The sequence below is a fragment of the Zea mays genome, chromosome 2 (genome assembly GCF_902167145.1).
Source record: "Zea mays cultivar B73 chromosome 2, Zm-B73-REFERENCE-NAM-5.0, whole genome shotgun sequence".
Classification (NCBI taxonomy): Eukaryota; Viridiplantae; Streptophyta; class Magnoliopsida; order Poales; family Poaceae; genus Zea; species Zea mays.
Genome location: NC_050097.1, coordinates 109,497,338 through 109,511,072, shown reverse-complemented (window position 1 = coordinate 109,511,072; position 13,735 = coordinate 109,497,338). Strand labels below are relative to the sequence as shown.

General features: G+C 45.0%; 1 long non-coding RNA gene across 1 annotated transcript; it reads left to right on the top strand.

Annotated features, from left to right (window-relative positions):
• The first annotated feature begins 10,051 nt into the window (after window positions 1–10,051).
• Window positions 10,052–12,926, top strand: LOC103646815 (uncharacterized). The gene is made up of 3 exons (XR_562455.3): window positions 10,052–10,222; window positions 10,879–11,098; window positions 12,328–12,926. It is a non-coding gene; the product is annotated as an uncharacterized lncRNA (long non-coding RNA).
• Window positions 12,927–13,735: the final 809 nt, after the last annotated feature.

Below are 13,735 nucleotides of genomic sequence, written 5' to 3'. Positions count from 1 at the left end.
TCGGTGGGATGTTTTTAAAATAAAACTTGAGGGTGCATCCATCATGGTCGCGATGGGTTCAACATCAGAAAAGGTGTACCTCTACCAGGTACCAAACTTTGGGTTTGAAATGATAAAGCTGAGACTGGGCAGGTGATTTGCACGAGAAGAGAGTCTCGGTGTAGTGTCTCCATCTAAGTCGATTAAGGACCTTCTCGATGTAGGCTTGCTGATCGAGGACCCTTTAACTGGTCACATGCCTCATCATGGGTAAGCTTTGCATCGGGCAGACTAATACTAGAATAAGATAACACGCAATGGGAGTGGAGAGATGGCGAGAGTAGCGTGTACCCTCCGTGGCAAGAGGCTGGACGGTGGTGTATCTATGCTCTCGATTGGCGTGAACCTAATCTGGTCTTAAGAACCCCGGTGGCGAGTTGACATATGCAAGGGTTAAGTGCTACATATGTCATGTGACTGGAGATCCTCAACTGAGTATTAATCGATTCGGATCGCCGTTACTTCTCGGACATGAAGACTTGGTCACTGCCCTACACGTAGCAATCCAGTGAACAAGAAGGGTTGATAAGAAATTGGCTAGTATAGTTCAAGTGCTCGAACTAGGGTAGAAAGAACTCTAGAACTCAGGTAATGACTTAACTTGCTAATAAAACTAGACTTTTAAGGATCCACCATTAGTAAGCATTTCTGCAAACAGAGTCTTTGATTATTGATAAGCCATACCTTGATTCCCAAAGGCCAGCATATCCTTGAGAGTCTTTTATTTTGACAGGTAAGACTTATGAAAGTACACTCCGTACTCAGGGTTTTCGAACCCATGTTGTTGTAGGTGAGGAAGCAGCAAATTTTTGTTGCTTTTGTTCTAAGGTGGTGCCTAAGGAAGAAAATCAAGACTGAAGCCTCGGGAGGAAGTGTCCTCCTCTAAAAACTTTTTACTGTTAATCGGGAGGGGGTTTTGCCTCCCAAATTATGTAATAATATTACTCCAGCACTCCTATATTTGCTCTGGTCTGTAATAATACTACTCTTTCCATACTTTAATATAAAGTAAGTTATTGTAACTACTTCCGCATACTCGTTCCTCCGATGTATTGTAATATCTGCGTGACGGGTGAAACGCTCTTGGGCAAGGTAAAGAATTCAGATACCTAACTTGTCAAGTGATCAGGTGCACCTGCCGGGTTGTCCGAAGTCCGATGGACAAGGAAAACTGTAGGTGGGCCTAATGACTTGGGAGGTTCTGTCACATAACATCTGATCGACAGAGCAATCATGACAGAAAGGAAGTGTCGGGAGATGGAGGACATGAAACGCAAGATTGGTGGACCTCAGGTTGGGAGTAGCAGTCGTCCTCGCTACTCAGGCAACCCACCTCAGCCATTCAAGTAAGGTCACCAGCACCAGCATCAGCGTCAGAACCAGCAGCAGCAGTACCAGAGGAAGTTTCCACAGCCGCAGCAGCAGCAGTAACGTCAGAACAACCAGCAAGGAGGAAATCAACACCAGCGTCAGAGCAACCATGCAGCCCATCTTCCTGCCCCAGCAACCAACCAGAACCATCAAACATCGCCAGCTCAAGGAGGAAGTCGTGCATGTTTCCACTGTGGTGAACAAGGCCATTGGGCGAATCATTGCCCAAAGAAAGCAGCTCAGCAGCAGCCAGCTCCCAATGCCCCAGTCAGACAGAATGCAATGCAGCAAGGAGGCAACAACCGTGGGCAACCGCGTGCCCAGTATGAAAAGGTGAACCACTTGGAAGCCGACACAGTCCAGGAGACTCCAAGAGTGGCTTTAGGTACATTCTCAGTCGAGTACCATTCTGCAAATGTCTTATTTGATACTGGAGCAACACATTCTTTTGTGACTGCATCATGGGTAGAATCACATAATATACCAGTAGCACCCATGTACCCACCTATGAGAGTTAGTTCAGTTGGTGGAAGGACCCAAACTGATAGATTTTGCCTTAGTGCAAAGGTTCAAATAAGGGGAATAGAGTTCCCTGCTGATTCAAATAAGGGATGAATTGGCTAACCAAGTATCAAGCCAGTCTTAGTTGTGACAAGAGAACAGTGAAGTTAGTGTCCCTATCAGGAGAAGAAGTGTCAGTGGAATTGTTCTTGTCTGGATCAAGGAAAGGGAGTTGTCACCAAGTCACCGCTCATATTGAGGAGATTAAACCATCAGAGGTTATCAATGTAGTATCATAATTCCTAGATGTGTTTCCCGAGGAGTTACCAGGTATGCCACCTGAAAGGAAACTTGAATTTGCCATGGAGCTTATTCTAGGCACCACCCCTATTTCCAAGAGAGTCTATCGAGTGTCCGGACCAGAGTTGGTGGAACTCAAGAAGCAGATTGATGAGTTGTTAGAGAAAGGCTACATCAGACCAAGTACCTCGCCTTGGGCAGCCCCAGTATTGTTTGTGGAGAAGAAGGATGGAACAAAGAGGATGTGCATTGACTACAGATCCTTGAATGAGGTTACTATCAAGAACAAGTACCCCCTGCCTAGAATTGAAGACTTATTCGATCAGTTTAGAGGAGCCAGTGTGTTCTCAAAGATAGATCTGAGGTCAGATTACCATCAGCTCAGGATCCGACCTGCAGATATACCGAAGACAGCATTCATCAATAAGTATGGACTATATGAGTTCATGGTTATGTCATTCGGATTGACGAATGTGCCAGCTTACTTCCTGTATTTGATGAACAGTGTGTTTATGGACTACCTCGACAAGTTCATAGTAGTGTTCATTAATGACATTCTTATATATTCCCAGAATGAGCAAGAACATGAGGAGCATTTGAGGAAAGTACTTTAGAGGCTACGAGATTGTCAGTTGTATGCCAAGATTAGCAAGTGTGAGTTCTGAATCAGTGAAGTCCTGTTCTTGGGTCACATTATAAACCGAGAAGGATTGGCTATAGATCCGAAAAAGGTAACATCTATCTTGGACTCGAAAGCACCAAAAGATGTCCAAGGAATCAAGAGTTTCATCGGAATGGCCGGTTATTATCGACGTTTCATTGAAGGTTTCTCTAAGATTACCAGGCCAATGATATCTTTGTTGGCAAAGAAGGTTGAGTTCAAGTGGACCCCAGCATGCCAGAAGTCCTTTGAGACATTGAAAGAGAAGTTGACAACGACACCAGTACTGATTCTACCAGATGTTCACAAGCCATTCTCAGTATATTGTGATGCTTCGTACACTAGGCTGGGATGTGTGTTGATGCAGGAAGGGAGAGTAGTGGCATACTCTTCCCGACAGTTGAAGATTCATGAGAAGAATTATCTTACTCATGATTTGGAGCTAGCGACAGTGGTTCATGCATTGAAGACCTGGAGACATTATCTTTATTGGCAGAAGTGTGATATCTACACGGATCACAAGAGCCTCAAGTACATATTCACTCAGTTAGAGTTAAACATGAGGCAGCGAAGATGGCTAGAGTTGATCAAAGATTATGAGCTGGAGATTCATTATCACCCACGCAAAGCAAATGTAGTTGCAAATGCTCTTAGCAGGAAGAGTCAAGTCAATATGTTGGCCGCTCACCCGATGCCATATGAGCTAGCGAAGGAATTCGACAGGTTGAGTCTCGGATTTCTGAACAACACTCAAGGCGTGGCAGTCGAGTTGGAACCCACTCTAGAGCAAGACATCAGGAAAGGTCAGAAGGATGATGAGAAAATCAACGAGATCCGGCAGTTGATCATAGATGGAAAAGGCAAGGATTTCTGTGAAGATGCAGAAGGAGTGGTATGGTTCAAGGACGGACTGTGTGTTCCCGACATCAAATCAATCCGGGAACTGATTCTCAAGGAAGCCCATGAGACAGCATACTCTATACACCCTAGTAGTGAGAAGATGTACCATGACCTGAAGAAAAGATTTTGGTGGTACGGTATGAAAAGGGAGATAGCAGAGTATGTGGTTGTATGTGACAATTGTCAGTGGATTAAAGCAGAACATCAGAGACCTGCAGGTTTGTTGCAACCGTTGCAGATTCCTCAGTGGAAATGGGATGAGATCGGAATGGATTTCATAGTCGGTTTGCCCCACACTCGTACTGGTTATGACTCCATCTGGGTAGTAGTGGACCGTTTGACAAAGGTGGCCCATTTCATACCAGTCAAGACCACCTACAACAGTGCAGTGCTGGCCGAACTATACATGGCTCGGATTGTGTGCTTGCATGGCGTTCCGAAGAAGATAGTATCAGAAACAGGCACCCAGTTCACCTCTCATTTTTTACAGCAGTTACATGAAGCTTTGGGCACACATTTGAAGTTCAGTTCAGCTTACCACCCACAGACAGATGGTCAAACAGAGAGAACCAATCAAATTCTGAAGGATATGTTGAGGGCTTGTGCTTTGCAAGACAAGATAGGTTGGGACAAGAGATTACCATATGCGGAATTCTCTTACAACAATAGCTACCAAGCCAGCCTGAAGATGTCACCGTTTGAAGCGCTCTATGGGAGGAATTGCAGAACTTCATTGCATTGGGATCAACCTGGTGAAAGACAGGTGTTCGGTCCAGATATTTTGCTTGAAGCCAAAGAGAACATCAGAATGGTCCGAGGGAATTTAAAGGCAGCGTAGTCTAGACAGTGAAGCTATGCTGACACCAGAAGAAGGGAACTCAATTTCGAAGTGGGAGACTATGTTTACTTAAAGGTGTCACCCATTAGAGGAACCAAAAGGTTTGGAGTCAAAGGCAAGCTAGCACCTCAATATATTAGGTCGTATCAGATTCAAGCAAGACGTGGAGAAGTGGCTTATCAACTCAGCTTACCGGAGAATCTGTCCACTGTGCACGATGTGTTCCATGTGTCACAGTTGAAGAAATGCTTGAGAGTGCCAAAAGAGCAGTTGCCAGCAGAGGATCTTGAAGTTCAAGAAGATCTGACGTATATTGAGAAGCCAACTCAAATTCTGGAGACAGCAGATCGGGTCACTCGGAGAAGTAACGTCAGGATGTGCAAAGTCAAATGGGGTCACCACTTAGAAGAAGAAGCAACCTAGGAAAGAGAAGATGATTTAAAAGCCAAGTACCCTGAGCTCTTTTCTAGCCAGCCCTGAATCTCGAGGGCGAGATTCTTTTAAGGGGGATAGATCTGTAACACCCTGATTTTGGGGGTATAAATTTCTTTCTAATTATCACCCAAAATCAGGTGTTACTCTTCTTTTTTCACTCTAGGTTTTCTTTCTCTCTAGATTCATTCTCCCTTTTTCCTTTTGGATTAGAGATAGCCTAAACTAGTGGAGGTTAATTATTTATTTTTGCCAAAACCTTATGAGTCATGACATGTTGCATCATGCTGAGTTTAAAATATTCTTTGAAGTGTTGCACAAGTTTGAATTTATTTGAATTTGAAACCCAGTTTGAATTTGGATTTGAAAAAACCTATAGAAAAAGAAATGGAAAAGGAATTAGAAAATTCAGAGAAAAAGAAAAAAGAGAAAGCATCCCAGTCGGCCCACTAAGCCTAGCCAGGCCGCGCGCCCGCGCTGCCTGATAGGCGGACCCCGCTTGTCAGCGGTAGTTTTCCCTCGCGCGCGCCCTCCCTCTCTCGCTCGCTTCTCAGTGGGGGCGATCTGTCGGAGCAAGTTTCCTTTACCTGCGCGCTCTCTCTCTCTCTCTCTCTCTCTCTCTGTCTCTCTGTCTCATGGGCCCGGATCGCCAGTCGCCGAGTCGTTGCCCCGTGTGCCCCTTTCTTCTCTCTGCACCGTGGGCCAGCCCTGTCAGTTCCGCCCCCTCCGCGCTCGCCGTGGACCGGCGCGTGCGCACTCACGCATGTCGCCGGATTTCTCGGCCACAACGCCCGCCCACACGCCCAACTCCCTTCTTGGAGCCCCGCCAGTGCCCCGCGCACGCCCCTCGCCTCATTTCGCTCAGCTTCACCCTCTCTCGCGCTCTGCTCACGCCGCCAGCCACCGCCGGAGAACCGTGCCCGCGTTCCCAGCCATCCAGCTCGCCGGAGACCGCTCCAAGCCTCCCCGAGTTTCACCCCGAGGTGAGACACCCGTCCCCGTGTCCAATTTCCCCTATTCCGCCCTGTGTTCGGCCAATTTCGCCTTCGCCGGTGCTCGGCCGCGGCAGTCCGCCGTGCTCGCGCGGTGGTTGGCCGATTTAGCCCGGTCTAGTTCACCGGAGTAGGTCCCTGTGTCGCCCCTGCCTCTGCTGAAGTTAGCCAAGGCCTTAGCGTGCCTTAAGTCCCCTCCCCGTGGCTGGAATGGCTCACCGGAGTTACTCTGGCCCGCCCGAGCCTTTCTCACCGCCGTTCTCCCCTCTCTTCCCGTGGATTCATGGCCCCTTCCCTGCCATTGAGTTTGCCGTGGCGCCCTCTTCCTCTCTACCCAACTTCGGTGACACCGGACCCCCCCTAGCTCATGCCTGCCTCAACTCCGGCGACCTCACCGCCATGGAGAGGAGCAGCGCCACCCGCAGCCGTCTGTTTTTCTCCCGGACTGATCCCCTCCGTCTGATCCTGATCGCATGGCCCGGACTGCGGGTATCGCTTCGCGCGCACACGCCCTGTGCCCTTGGCCCGCCTGTCAGCGCCCAAGTCCTCTGGCGCTGGGCCCGCTCGGTCAGTGCGCCCTCCCCCTCTGCCGCTGACGCCTCTGGCCCCACTTGTCAGCCGCGCCTGCGTCGTGGGCGTCTGGTCCCCTCCGTCCGATTCAGATCGAACGGCTCGGACCACGGATAACGCTTCGCGCACATGTGCCCTGACGCCCCTGGCTCCGCTTGTCAGCCGTGCCTGCGCGCCCGCGCCCGCGTGCGCGCCCGCGTGATCTAATCTCCGCCATCGGTTTCTGATCCAACGGTTGAGGGAGCCCGATACCCCTTCGCGTGGTTGTTTTGCTTAAGAAACCCCCTGGTTTTAGGAAATCAACCCGCCGTCCTCTGTTTTAGCGTATAGGTCCCTGGTTTGTTTTAATTAGACCCCTGGACTTTTAATTAGTCGCAGAATTAGCCCTAATTTCATATTTTGAATTCCCAAACTTGTTTATTTCATAACTTTTGCATATTAACTCCAAATTTAGTGATTCAAATTGCAAAATGTTCATAGGATTATTCTCTATTTAAATAAAATGGTTTCACCTACTGTCTGCATATTCTAATTTTTATGATTGAATATGAACTAATATAGATGTAGTTTTATTTATTTAATAAAATAAATGAAAGGAGAACCTTAGAGATTTAATCATGTTTAAACTTGTGAGATTAATGATAAGTATTGCATGAGTTCACTTCTGTTCTAAATTTTAGGTCACAATAAAATAAGTTGAACTATGTTCATGTACTTGAAAGTAACACTTAGGGGAAATAATAATCTATTTTCAAATAAAGTTAATGTATGTTATAGTTTATGTTATACTTTGAATTCAGTATCCCTTATGTAGTATTGTGTCTTTTTAAGATGTGTTCCAATGTTTGTACATGGTTGGTGTGATGTTCATTTGCACTTTCCAAATGTATTGAATGCATGCTCGCTTTATTTAGACAACGAGCAGTCTGAGGTTCCTGAGTGTGTTGTTGGAGACCTCCCTGAACAGCAACTTGGTGAAGGCAAGTGTCCTCTGACCTATTATGTCCTAAATACTTTATGATTCACTATCCCGCATTACTTTGTAAAACCTAAGGATTGACTAGTCTGTATTCACTTATCCTTGTTTACCTTTTGGGTTATCATGGTTAGCATGTTGCTACTACCTTAACTTAATCAATGAACATGGTGTGAACATTTATGATACGATACTGTTATCCTGATTATGTGTATGATCTTGTGATACCTTAGTGGGCTCAGGCATTTTTCCTGAGTACCTCTCCATAAGGACCTGTTCGTGGAGTGACCACCCGGGATAACAGTACAACCATGAGGGTGGAATGGGACGCCCTTAGCTGATTAATTAGATGAACCTAGGGGTGTAGTTGGCTTTGCCGGAGGGCCGTCAATGGGGGCCGGGGCGTAGTGCTCGCTCTGCCAAGGTTGGGGTGCAGAGGTTCTTTCGATTTGGTTTTGTTAGTCACCCACCTTGGGGAGGTGTACTGCGTTTGTACGACTGACGAAACCTAACGACCAGCTATGCACCAGGGGAGTCTTTGTAAAGGCTATGTAGTGTATCCCTGGCCATTCACCTTGGTAGTGAAGATCGGGTCTGTACAACCCAGGCTGGAAAGGGATCACGACTTGTGGGTAAAGTGTACAACCTCTGCAGAGTGTTAAAAACTGGTATATCAGCCGAGCTCATGATTAAGAGCAGCATTGGGATCCTCTTTGATTAGAAAAACTTTGGATACTTTTATGATGATGGTTAATAATGATGTTATAAAATTTGATCTATGGTATTTCCTCGTTTGAGGAGGTACTTCTGGGTAATAACTGGGTTTATTACTAAAACTTGGCTCTACTAATAGTAATAAATACTTGACCAACTAAAAGCAACTGCTTGACCTCAAACTCCACATACAGCTAGTACACTTTAGCCAAATGGGACATTTGCTGAGTACGTTGATGTGTACTCACCCTTGCTTTACAAACCACCCCCACCCTAGGTTGTCCCCAGTGTACCCAATGCTCAGGAGGTGATGCTGGCAACATGGATGACTTCGAGGAGTTCCAGAAATATGACGAGTTCTAGTCCTTTCTTAGTGGCAAACCCCAATCAGCTACCTGTGTAGGCTTAGCATCTACGTTTCGTATTTCCGCACTTTGATAATTATGTTAAAAAACAATGGTTATGTAATAGACTCTGTGGATGTCTTGGACATCTTGATGTAATAAAGTACCTTTCCGCTGTTTATTTTGAGTGTTGTGTGATGATGTCCAATTATGTAATCGCTGTGTACGTGAGTTTCTGATCCTGGCACGTACATGGTTCGCATTTGGTTTGCCTTCCAAAATTGGGTGTGACAAAAATATTCTAGACAGTTTGATAAATACCTTCTGACTTCTAATGTATTTATTCCTGACGGTTCTTTAGAAGAAGTGTCTTAAACAAAAACCTAATTTAAGATGGTTTATCGAACAAAACGACTTAACCAGGTACCTTTTTAAACGGTTATGAATTAAAAATTGTCTTATATAATATCTTTTAAGACAGTTTACAAGCAGCTTAAATTTGAGATATCTTTTGCGACTCCATCAAATTTGGACACTTCATAAGCATCTTAATAACTGAAAATTATCTGTCTCATATAACATGTTTTGTAGTGGTGATATGCGTGAGACTTGATCCTAGCACACATTTGAGATGCACCCGGGTTTGCCCTAAAATTCGGGTGTGACAAAGATATATAGATGGAAAAGTACAATTTTACCCCCATAATACTTGTAGTTGCCATGTATATGGTTTGAGGACATGCTTGTAATTTTTTCGAAGTTTTGCTCCGCGCCTATAAATAGAGGAATAGTACCATGCATAAGGACACCTTTTTTCGGAGCCGAGACATTGATTTGCTTATCCTTCGAAGATAGCTTCGAACTATCATCCGTATGAAGTCGGAGGTATATTTGCAATCATTTGATGTATTGTCAAAGAATGAAATAATGTGTTCGCACAACCAGATGAGTATCACAACTTACTCTTCACAATTCACATGTTCTTATTGATATATTTTCAAGCCCTCCATCTTCTCTCTTGAATTAACCTTCGATGGGGGAGTTAAAAGAAAAGAGCTTGTATTGCCTTGTTTTTGATGTTCTTTAGAAATCAGAAACAGGTTAGCAACATGCATATTCACATGTTGTTAAATACTTACAATTCGTATATCTTTGCTCGGCCGAATCATTCACATGAAAATGTCTATGAGATAAACGAAACTATTCCTTCCTATTAAGCCGATGCGGCTTCCTCCACGGTGACATAGTCCACGTCGGCTAAAAAATAGCTACCGCACATCTACATGACGCTTCACATCACCACCGTACGCGTGGACACCTCCAGCTCCTGTGTTATTTCACGCGCACATGCTTGGTCCACCGTTCCAGCTTCCCAGCGAATAAAAAAAAGGAAAACAAACCGGATGTGCGGATGTGCCTAGAAGCCTCTCGGTGTGCCTCCAGTTCTTACTACGGAGGCCACGCTGCCAGCGGCGGCAGCGACGGCGCTGCTGCGTGCGCCTCCATCGAGCCCTCGCGGATGTCGTTTCCTGGACAATAATAGTGCTGCTGCATCCGCCTCCATCCATCCCACGTTTCCTCGAGGTAAAAAGAATCTCAAACTAAACTCTGATTGCTTTTCCACCATGCCGACATTGCCTTTGGTTTTGAATCTCTGCGATACGACCTCCACCTACACTTAGCACACATGCTTTTGGGTCCCTTTTTTACCTCCGCCTACACCGGAAGTCATACGTGCCTTTTTATCTCCTCTATTAAACTACATTGAAACCCCTAAATGTGCCCAAAAAAAGACTTGCTAGACCGCACCTGGCCAAGGTCTCGGCTGGCTCAGCCAAGGTAAAAAGGAAGAAAAACAATTACTTCGATTTACAAAGACAACTCAATTCAAACTCAGGGGCTGCTCTGCTTTGGGCAAGCTCGCAATATAGATGTGTAATTACCTGATTGGCATAGCTGATGGCGTTGTGCAAAAAAATGTTGCACAACCTAAGAACATTTATTGTATAACTGCCGCATCCTTTTGCTACTTCCCCACCTTTAACCACACATTCGTACACTTCTAATGGTACATAAAAGATATGCACCTCGATTGATTTCTAAAAAAAAGAGTTTGGGGTGTTATGTTTTCATAAACGATGGGAGATTCATTATCCACTAAAAAGATGATTTTAGGGGTGCAATATTTTCCTAAAAAAGTAAGAGTTCTTGCTAACATTTCTTATCTTGGTCTTCTGCAGGAGATGATCCTTTTTGATATATTCACAGATGTAGTGGGCATAACCAACTAGGATCATATATAAATACCATTGCAAGGGACATCTAGCTCCACGTTGATATTACTGACGCCTAATGTTGACCTTGGATTAACAATATATATCGTGGGTTCACATAGAAATACAAAGTTAGCATGACAATATCGTAAGCGAGTGCTAAATCAACATCGATTGGTTCTTAGAGGTAATGCCTATCTATCTATGTTGGTAGTGATTTATATAGGTTCATGCATGCTACTTCATTGCTGTTTGTTTTTTGTCTTCTCATTATTTGTTTGCAAGCTCCCCTTTTTATACTATTAAGGAATAAACATTTTTTTGGCAAAAGGAAACACAAGAAACCACTGCTCTTTTATGTGCACGCTCTCCACGTAACATTAGGATTCCTATGCAATATGGTTATTTCTCTGATGAACATATTGCCGCGCTAGAAGGTATACACCATAAGGTTTAAGTGCTTTCCCATGTTTCAGAAGGAATACTCTACAGTTCACATCAACATTACTAAACTACCAAAAATGCACTATTTGTAACGCACCTATTATGTAATGACCATGTATATTTTGTAATGATCATGATCATCCATATCACTCTATATATGTATGTGTAATATAGTATCTGTATGACTATACATTAATGTTAAGTATTTAATTTCCACGCGTGCGCTGGCGCACGCCATTGACTAGTAGGTATCATTACGAGTTAATTTGTCAAAGGAAGAAGAAAAGAGAGTTGAATGGTACTTTTTTTCAAATCAAATAAAAAGGAAATTATACAAGCTAGCAGATGAATAACTGTAAAACACATAGATGCATGTACTACTATAGATATTTGTAAATCTCTACTTGTTGTATGTTCACACTGAACTAATAAGCAAACAGAGAAGGAAGATAATACGAACCAGCAACAGATGTTTGATCTGACTACAACACGAGCGCTAAAATAAGACAGCAGATTATAACATTTTTCGTGGCCATCTTGTTTAGCATGGACATAATGATAGGCTTAGATCATCTCCAAGAGGATACTAAAAAATTTCCGCAAAAACTGATTTTTAGAGGCAGACTAAAATTTATTCGGGATAGAATATCCTGTTTACTCCAGCAGTTCCTGAATTAGAAGATTCAAATGAAAATCGGGCCAGCAAAAAAAGCCCAAGGCATGAATCGGCCATTTTGCATCAGCCCTGTTTCTCTACTTGACGCAAGGGCTTGCCCACGTTAAACAGGTGACATGATTTTTACTGAAAATATTGGACGCATGAATAGCTAGATGGTACGCCTGGGCACTTACAATATTGGACATCATTTTACGGAAGACTCAAATGAAAACAGAAGAATAAAAACACCTTTTGATGCAAACTAAGGAATAAAAAACAAGGCTAATCTGAGACACAAGTTTCTGATACACTAGGTAAACAGTTCACAACTCCAGGCAACAACTCCAGCAATTGATGAAGGGATTCCAGCATCCACCAAGAAACTGATGAAGGGAGTTCCTGTGCTCGTGCGCTTCAAGTCTGTGAAACATCAGATGCTACGCCTAGGCACTTGCATCACGTGCCCTCGCTCGAGCTGCTGCGGTGATTGGCGGCGGGGTCGGCGGAGCCGCGGAGGCACCCAGGTTAGCGCAAGAACTGCCGGGCCGGCAACAAGTGCGAGCGGAGGCAAAGCCGAGACGCCGATCTGCAACTGGAGTTGATGGCGAGGTGGATGAAGGAGCAGCAGAATATCCAGGCGCCGATGTCATCTCCACCGCCGTTGAAGTCTCTCACGCCGCCCCGGCCCAACAATTCCCGCCTTCCTCCACCAATAAAACATCGCACGATACAAGATTAACGCGGGGAAGCAGCTAGCTGGCCGCGAACTAAGGTGATTAGGAGACGATCCACGACACGCATACTTAGACCTTATTCGGTTATATGAGATAAATCACACTATAGATTTAATTTGAGTATAAATTGAGTGAATTCATACCTCACACCTAATTCTATGGTGGGATTAAATCTATCAACTAATACATGTGTTTATCAAAGCTAGTTATTTTTTGATTCATAGATTCTAATGTAAACTTGTGCAATATTTTTATGGATTTGTTCCATACCTAATGAGCTATGGATAAAATCACTTTCTTACATAGTTTAAAAAAATCTCAAACCCTTGTTTTATATTTCATGATGGGTTTAACCGATTAAAAAAATAGTCTTGGATTATTTTGGGCATGGAATGTGACATGGATTTAATTCCAATCCATACTAATTCAGAGCTGGATTGGTGTAAACGAACAAAGGCTTACAGAACGACATTGTCGGCGTTTCGAGACCGGGGGGTCCCTGGGCCGACGAGTGAATCTCGCCGCGTGCCCCAGCCCAGATGGGTCGAGCGCGAAGAGGGCAGAGCGAGGCGGCCGGAGACCGGCGTGAGAGAGGTGGGAATCCCGCGACCTTCGTATTCGTCCCGCGCCCAGGTCGGGTGCGCTTGCAGTAGGGGGTTACAAGCGTCCACGCGGGAGAGGGAGCGAGCGGCTCCAAGCGAGCGCCTGTCTCGTCCTCGTCCCCGCGCGGCCAACCCTCTCTAAGAGGGCCCTGGTCCTTCCTTTTATAGGCGTAAGGAGAGGATCCAGGTGTACAATGGGGGGTATAGCAGAGTGCTATGTGTCTAGCGGAGGAGAGCTAGCGCCCTAAGTACATGCCGTTGTGGCAGCCGGAGAGATTTTGGCACCCAGCAAGTGTGATGTCGTGGCCATCAGAGGAGCGATGGAGCCTGGCGGAGGGACAGCTGTCGGAACGGTTGAGTCCTTGCTGACGTCCTCTTGCTTCCGT